Source organism: Rhinatrema bivittatum, chromosome 5 (genome assembly GCF_901001135.1).
Source record: "Rhinatrema bivittatum chromosome 5, aRhiBiv1.1, whole genome shotgun sequence".
NCBI lineage: Eukaryota > Metazoa > Chordata > Amphibia > Gymnophiona > Rhinatrematidae > Rhinatrema > Rhinatrema bivittatum.
The window spans coordinates 297,997,078-298,005,700 of NC_042619.1; the positions used below are offsets into that span (position 1 = coordinate 297,997,078).

At 44.4% G+C, this 8,623-nt stretch overlaps 1 long non-coding RNA gene across 1 annotated transcript in view; it reads right to left on the reverse strand.

The window, feature by feature from the left end:
• Window positions 1–948, reverse strand: part of LOC115092827 — a 30,348-nt gene extending 29,400 nt beyond the window's left edge. Inside the window, exon 1 of the long non-coding RNA XR_003857091.1 lies at window positions 740–948. This is a non-coding gene — a long non-coding RNA (uncharacterized LOC115092827). The remainder of the gene's footprint in view (window positions 1–739) is intronic.
• Window positions 949–8,623: the final 7,675 nt, after the last annotated feature.

Here is an 8,623-nt window from a genome sequence, read left to right on the forward strand (position 1 = left end):
CACTTACAGGGGTATTTTAACACAAAAGAAAACCCGAAAGAGACTACTTGGGCTCTTAACACTAAAAATTCTCGTCTCTTCTCTTGTGTTACTGGGGCAAAATCTGGATATATACGAATCTGCGTACCCCTAAAGGGCACTGCCATCTTCTTAAAGTATCTTTTCATAGTTTCACTAACATCCCTCTCAGTAATAAATGATACCATTAACGTAGCACATTCATAAAATTCAGAAGTTGAGTCTTCTAAAAATTGTGTAAAATTCCCTTTAGCTGCAATATTTTGAGAAATTTCTCGGTTTTTAGCAGAAACTGGTAAGTAGAAAAGCTTATTAACTGAAGGGATTTCTCCCTCCTGAAATTTCAAAACCTCGAGAAATATTTTCTCAATGAAACATAGGGAAGTTCACCCACAATCTTAGGGAAATTTATAAATCTTAAGTTCAAGTGTCTCGACTGGTTTTCCAAATGTTCCAGCCTACGTGATACAGCACTGAACTCTTTCACCATCTTGGCCTTCTATTCCTGATTCCTCACCAACTCTGCTTCCACCGTCTCCATTCGCGGCCTTAATTCAATTCTTCTCATCATGTGAGTCTATCTTCTGAGCAAAAATATCCATTTTATCATTAATTTCACGCACAACGTTCCCTAATGTAGTCACTAGGTCCCATATAGCATCCAGCGTGATTGTCGCTGGCTTTAACGGCATTTGGAAGCGGGGACGCTGGATAAACTCACCCACTTTCAGCATAGGTGAAATTCCAGCCAGCAAATTCCTCCCAGCTCCAGCAACTGATCTCTCCGAAGCTTCCTCCTCTTTCTCCTCCCGGGTAGGTGTTGACTGGGGGGAGGCCGAAGCCAGACCCTCTGTCCCTGTGTTTCCTGCTCTTCAGAGCTCTGTATCGGAGTCACAGTTGCTCCACCTCTCTGGCTTCCTTTCGTCGGGTCTGCCTGAGTCACTTTGGAGCTCAGTGACTCAACTGCCTGAGAGAGGTCAGGGAGAGCTGCTATCACGGGCTTTAGAGGATCCGGGGGGCTGTTCCAGCAGCGGGGGTTTCACCTCCCGTTTCAAGCTCCTTCACAGGTGCGTAAGATGTTATAAGCCGCTGAGCTCTGGGTCCGAAGGAAAGACATGGAGATTCCCCTTCCTTTTCGCAGGCATTGTTACCAAAAATCTTATTGCAGAAACCGGAGCTCAGCGTTCACGCAGCCTGTTCACGCCGCCATCTTGCCCCCACCCGATTTTTAATTTAAACATTTTTTTTTTTAATTTTTAATTTTTTTTAAATTTTGGGGCCTCCAATTTAATATCACTATGATATTAAGTCGGAGGGTATACAGAAAAGCAGTTTTTTCTGTACACTTTCCCAGTGCCGGCAGAAATTAACACCAGCCTTTGGGCAGGCGTTAATTTCTGAAAGTAAAATGTGCAGCTTGGCTGCACATTTTACTTTCTGTATGGCGCAGGAATAACTAATAGGCCCATCAAAATGCATTTGCATGTTGTGGGCGCTATTAGTTTTGGGGGGGTTGGCCGCGCGTTTTCGACACGCTATTACTCCTTACTGTATAAGGGGTAAGAATAGCGAGTCGAAAACGCGCGGCCAATCGCGGGTTAACAGTGTGCTCCGCCGGAGTGCACTGTACTATATTGGCCTGAAAGTTAGATAACTTAGCTGGCTAATTCAACTCCTCCCAGTTATGCCTTCAGAACACCTCTAACTTAGCCAGCTAAATTCTAGACAGCTATCGTATTAGCCAGCTAAAATATAACCAGCTAAGTGCCCAAATATTCATCACCTCTGCAAGTTAATTAACCAATCATTAGAATCTGGAATTTTTCCGGATATCTGAAAACAAACATCTGTTCTCTTTATATTAAAAAACAAGTCCCAAAACTTTATGGACTTCAGTAATCTTTAGCCAATAGCTTCCATCACTTCTCTAGCCAAACTCATTGAATCTATAGTTCTACATCAGTTAAATAAATTTCTCTCAGAACATGACACTTTACACCCCTGTCAACATGGCTTTCAAGAAGGACATTGTTGCAACCGCAACCTACAGGTTCTGATATGGGCGCGGCCGCTAGCTCATGGGAGAGCGTGAGCCCCTGAACCACGGCACGACTCAGAGAGGAGCCCCGAACTACACCATGGGAGGTGAGCACATGCAAGCATGGGCAGAGCAGGAACAAAGCAGGACTGGAACTAAAGCAAGGAACTCTGAACAGGCACCAAGCAGGATCAGCCCTCTGCTGGACCTATATGCACCAAGGAGACCCAGCAACGCAATGCTGGTCTCAGGAGTAGCCCTCCGGCCACTCGAAAGCCCTTTCGGATCCGCCGCTTGGGAACGACGAGTGTGTGAGGCCAGACAGAGGCTGAGGGCAGGAACAAAACGAAGAATTGGAACTTGGAAGGACTCAGACGAAGACTCAGGTTACTCGGAAGACTCAATCGAAGACTTAGAACTTGGAAGTACTCAGATGAGGACTCAGGTTACTTGGAAGACTCAGAAGATTTGGAACTTGGAAGGACTTAGAAGGCTCAGACAAGGATTCAGGTTACTCAGAAGACTCAGACAAGGATTCAGGTTACTCAAAGGGTCTCAGCAAGGTTTCAGAACTCAGGCAAAAGTACTGGGTGAGAACTGCATCGCAATGCGCCCTACACAGCCGCCCATGTCTGGTTGCGGACCACGCTGAGTGTGAAGCAGACTCCAGGCGAAGTAGTGGAACTCGAGACTGGAACATGTCGAAGAATCAGTAGAGGCCTGCACTGGGGGCATGCCCTACACAGCCACCTGTGGCTGGTCGTGGACCACGCCGAAGCGGAGCAGGTTCTGGCAGTCTTAGGCATGGATGGAAGAAGACACAAGGGACTCCAAAAACTGGGACAGGATTCAAGACTCAGGATTCAAGACTCAGGATTCTCAGAAGCAAGGCATTAAAAACAGAAGTCTCTTGGAGGCTTGCGCTGCAGACGAGAAGAAGGCCTTGTACCATGAAGCACCCAACATAGCCCCCCATGGGCTGGTCAAGGACCATGACGGTGGCACACCAGGAAAGGTGGATGCAAGAAATATGGGAACTGGTTGCAGAGGCAAAGACAAAGACATCAGGACAAGGACATCAGGAACATGGAATATCTGGAACATCAGGACATGGAGCATCAGGACTTTCAGGAATGGAACCACAGAACACCAGGACATCTGGAACATCAGGACTTGGAACAGGCGACGAAGGAGCTCCGATAAAGAGCAAGACCAGGAACATCAAGACAAGGAGACCAGGAACACAGAACAAAGTGGCATCTAGACAAGTGAAGACCACAGAGGACCTGGACCGGCAAGGAAGAACATGGACAACCATGAAGTACGATCTGAAGGCCCTGAGAAAGAAAACAGAGCCCTTTTATAGGGCTAATCCAGGAAGTGAGCAGATGAGGACTTCCGGTGGGGCCGCGGGCTTTTCCCACTGCTGGCCCTTTAAATACAGTGAAGAGGTGTGTGCCAGCGCCTAGAGGAGGGCCCAGGGAGGAGCAGGACCATGGACAGCAGTGTCCCTGCTGCAAAGAACAAAGAAGCAGGACGGCGTTGGCAGTGGCCCTCCGAGCGGCACATGCCGTGAAGAGAATCCCCGGAGGCAGCTGCGGGCCACAAAGAAACGCACAATGGCAGCGGCTTCAGGGTCCCGGTGGCGGCTGCAGCATGGACTGGAGGTGGCCTAGGCCGCAGAAAGGCAGTGGAGCGGCGTCAGCAGCGGCCCGCCATGGAGACAGTTGGCAGCGGCTCGCAGGTGTGGAGAGTTCTGCTCGCGGGATGGGCTCCGCGAGCAGGATCATAGCAGACATTCAACTGAGACACTACTTCTATCTTCTTTTGACACTTATCTACGTGGTTTTGATTAAAAAACAGACTTCATACTGGTTTTCTTAGATATCTCGGCTGCCTTTGACACCTTAGATCACCAAATTCTCTTATCCAGCCTTTACTTCATAGGAATAAACTCAATACTTGAATGGTTTAAGAGCTATTTATCTAACCATACTTATCAGGTCAACATTGGTCCACATTCCTCTGCTCCTTACACAGCCCGCTCTGGTGTCCCTCAAGGATTCTCACTTTCTCCAATCCTTTTCAATATTTACCTAATTCCATTGTGTCACATACTTTCTGCTCTGAATGTCCAATTTAAAGTGTACACTGACGATATACAGTTTTTCGTACCTTACAAATCTTCTTGGTCTGAAACTCTTTCTACCATAGTTCTATATGTAAATACAATTGACAGATGGTCATCTCACAACCGTCTAAAATTAAACCCCAATAAAACTGAAGTTCTATTTCTAAGTCCTCCTACACACATTCTCTTAAATGGCACTTCCATACCAATTCTCTGTAAAGCCCGAAATCTAGGAGTCTTACTAAACTTTGTCTTTGTCACAACACATTTCTTTAACAGTTAAAAATTCTTTCTTTAAATTGCATCTTTTAAAATGCCTAGGCCCGCTTCTATTCTTTCGTGACTTCCACTCTGTCCTCTAATCTCTAATCTTCTCAGGACTGGACTATTGTAATGGGCTTTACTTGGGACTTACTGAGTCTGCGATCCGACCTTTACAGCTTTTACAAAATTCTGCTGCCCGTATCTTACTAGGTTCACCTGACAAAATCATATCACCTCAACGATATGTTCTTTACACTACTCATCAAATTCAGAATTCTCTATAAAATATTGCCAATTACATAACCCATCCTCAATTTGGCTCTGTTCCATTCTTGGGCTCTACAAACCATCCAGACATTTAAGATTCCTGAATAAAATTTACTAGATATTCATTCCATCAATATGTCTACTCGCCTAAATATCACAAGGAAAAGAGCTTTCTCAGTAGCAGGCCCATTATTATGGAACTCTTTACCTACTCCTCTTCTTCAAATCTCTAACCCCAAAGAATTCAAGAAATCATAAAAAACATATCTTTTCTCAAAATCATTTGCCATCTCCGACGCAAATCTCACTTAACTACATCATTCACAGTTGTTACCACTATGCTATTTTTATTCTATCTCATAAGAACATAAGAAATTGCCATGCTGGGTCAGACCAAGTGTCTATCAAGCCCAGTATCCTGTTTCCAACAGAGGCCAAACCAGGTTATAAGAACCTGGCAATTATCCAAACCCTAAGAAAATCCCATGCTACTGATGCAATTAATAGCAGTGGCTATTCCCTTACTTTACTTCGATTTTAATTAGTTTTATTATTATTTTATAATGTTTGTCTTTTATTTATTTCACTTTATATATGTTTTATTTGGTTTTGTTTTTTACACATTGTAAACTGTTTTATTCAATATTTTATTGCTAAACAGTATATAAATAATTTTAAATAAATAAATAAATAACTTATCTGGATAACTTCCTAATTATCTGTCTACGTGCTTCTGAATATGGACCTCAATAAATCTAGAACATCAGCATTTAATTGGTAATATTTATGTAAGCAAGGAGGGCTCCTTCAATATGTGTGACTGTTCCAACCTTTTGGTCATTACCACTACATAGCATTTCCTATTTCTTGGTTGTTTAAATTGTATCAATATCATGATATCCAGTCTAATTCAATTTAAAGGAGCCTTAAAAATAACAACAATAAACACAAATTAATCATACTACTTGCTTGGGTCAGCCCCATGACTCTTATTGCAGCCCTGCATGCTATCCTTCAGGAAATGTGGGATGGTGTCTGCTGTCTGCCGGGACTGGCTGGGATGGGATGCACCTGTGGAGGTGATGGTGTTACGCCCGTCGGTCGCAGACGGCTGCGACCGCTGTTGCTCACCTGTTGTTTTACTTTTCTGTCTCATTTGGGTAAAGTTGCAGCATCTGCTAGTTACCTCTGACCCTCCTGTCTCCGTTCTTGGACCTCCCAGAGCAGCGAGGACGCTGCCGACTGCCATCTTACCCTCGGAGTCACTTAGGCACGTGTGCGCACTTCCGGGCCAGCTTTAAGTGCATCTTGGTGGTAACCTCGGGGGCGTCCTCCTCGGATGACATCATCAACCCCAGCCTCTTAAGCTCGCTGGTCCTGACCTTCAACGACCTGGCAATGAGTTCCCTCATTGCCGAATCCGCTACTACAACTTTGGACTTCTCCTCCGGTTCCTGCTTCGTTGGCATGAGACTATCTGGGTACCTGCTCCTTGGGGGCCCTCTCTCTGTCTTTGGCTGTCCACTCCTCGGAGGACCTACACCTTGGACGCCTCCTGTGCTACCGGAGACCTGCCTTATTGAGTACCTTGCTCTTCGGATCTTTGCCATGGTATTGTACAGAGGACCTCACCGGTGTACCCCATGCTGTGGACCCTTGCCGTAGTAATTCTACAGAGGACCTATCACCCGGTGTACCCCACGCTATGGACCATTGCCATGGTAATTCTACAGAGGACCTATCACCCGGTGTACCCTGTGCTGTGGACCATTGCCATGATAATTCTACAGAGGACCTATCATCCGGTGTACCCCACGCTATGGACCATTGCCGTGGTAATTCTACAGAAGACCTATCACCCGGTGTACCCTGTGCTGTGGACCATTGCCATGATAATTCTACAGAGGACCTATCATCCGGTGTACCCCACGCTATGGACCATTGCCATGGTAATTCTACAGAAGACCTATCACCCGGTGTACCCCACACTGCAGACCATTGCCGTGACTATTCTTTTTTTTTTTTAAATTTATACTTTATTAAATTTTTCAATTTTTCATGACAAAACAATGCCAAAAAACATTTTGGATATCTATTTTTCTCAATACATCAAAGACGAATAATTTTAAGAAAAACATCTTTCATACATATACATTTCTAGGAAAATATCTCAAAATAAAACATTATCATATCTCATTTAGATATCCTATTCTATGAAATAAGCAGAAATCAAGCTTTAAATTGAGCATAATTCAAAGTAAACTATTTAAATGAACAGGAATAATAATGTCCCAAATATATTACTGTGCGAACATCCCTTTTAGCTACCATTATTCCCAATTAAATTCTTAGCCTCTAGAAATGTTTTAAGGTCTGATGGTTCAAAATAGATGTATTTTACATTATTCAATTTTAACATACATTTACTAGGGTAGCGAACTATGCCGTGACTATTCTAAGGAGGACCTCTCCATGGTGCACACCGCACTCCAGCCATAGCACCATTTGTGACTGTGTGACTGTCAGCACATCCCCGGCTTTGCGGGACTGTGCCTTAGTTTATTTGAGAGACTCAAAAGCCATTACCAGCCCATCCGGGCCCTGTCTCTCTCTCTCTCTCTCTCTCTACCTATTGCTGTGCTATGTATCCAGCTGCCAGACCTTGCCTCTCGACGATGAGGCTCAGTGGGGCTCCACCCCGTGGGCGGTACCATCTCTCACCTCGGGCCAAGGGCCCACAAACACACACAAAACCTAACAGATGGCTGCTTCTGTTACTGGGATAAACCCTCCTGGCCATAAAAGAGGGGTGTTGAGGGAGCACCTTGGATGCACTGGTAAGGGTTCTTTGTGCTGCCCAGGCATGCGTTCTGGGAGGTAGAGGGTGAGAGAACAGGGGGGAGGGGAGGAAGGGAGATAGAAAAAGAAAACAAATTTGCCCAAACATTTCCAAGTTATTTAATTTATTTGTTTATAGACTTGGTTTCCCAACGTTGGGCTCAAGGCTCATTACAAGAAATTTTAATTGAAGAAAGGCATTTGAACAGCTTTCAGTCAGAATCAGAAATCACAATGAGAGTAGGGTTGGTATCCTGCATAAGGAACCCATTTGTGTGTAACTTGCAGTCCCAGTTGTGTCCCTGTTATTATTATAGCAAAGTCCATGAGTTGGGAGTTCAGGTAGTTAGGCCAGGAGACTGTGGCTCTCTGAGGGAAGGCCTGGTTGAAATGCCATAGCATTGCTTTTTTTCCCCCTGAACTTAAGGAATCATGGCTATTGGTGCAGGTTTATTGGTATTTTGTTCCAGATATTTAGTGTGTAATAGCTGACAGGCTGAAGGGCCACTTTAAAAGGAGAGAAATACTTTAAGGGCCCTTCTTTAATAGTTGGAGAGTGAAGCTGCTGGGAATGTGACTCTTGAACTGAAGACTTGGAGATGATTATATGACTCCATTATAGAGCTGGTTCTTCCATTAAGTGACTTTGGAATGTTAACATTTCTTTCTAATCTCCACTCGCTACCTAACAGAGAAAGGTCCGTGTGTGACATGCAGTATATAGTGTTTCTATTTCTACAGCCATCATGTTCTGTTTTTACCATTATTTATCAATTTATCATTTACTATTACTGCTTTCTTTTGCAGTTTAGAGAAAGCAGGGCACAGTCAGGACAGATAGAGCTAATTTGAAGAATTTAGAACGAGTGACTTCAGGCAGATAGAAACCTCTCCAAATAACACCTTTTTGCATTTTCCAACCAGATTCTCCAGAGGTTCAGCGGTTTCCACCTGGTCCTTTGGGCTTCCAGCTCAGTTGGAACTGGCACCGTAGGTTTTCACTGCAGCTTCCCACGGTTCCCCTGCCTGCCCCCAATTTTATGAGTATAATTTTCAAAACAATGTAT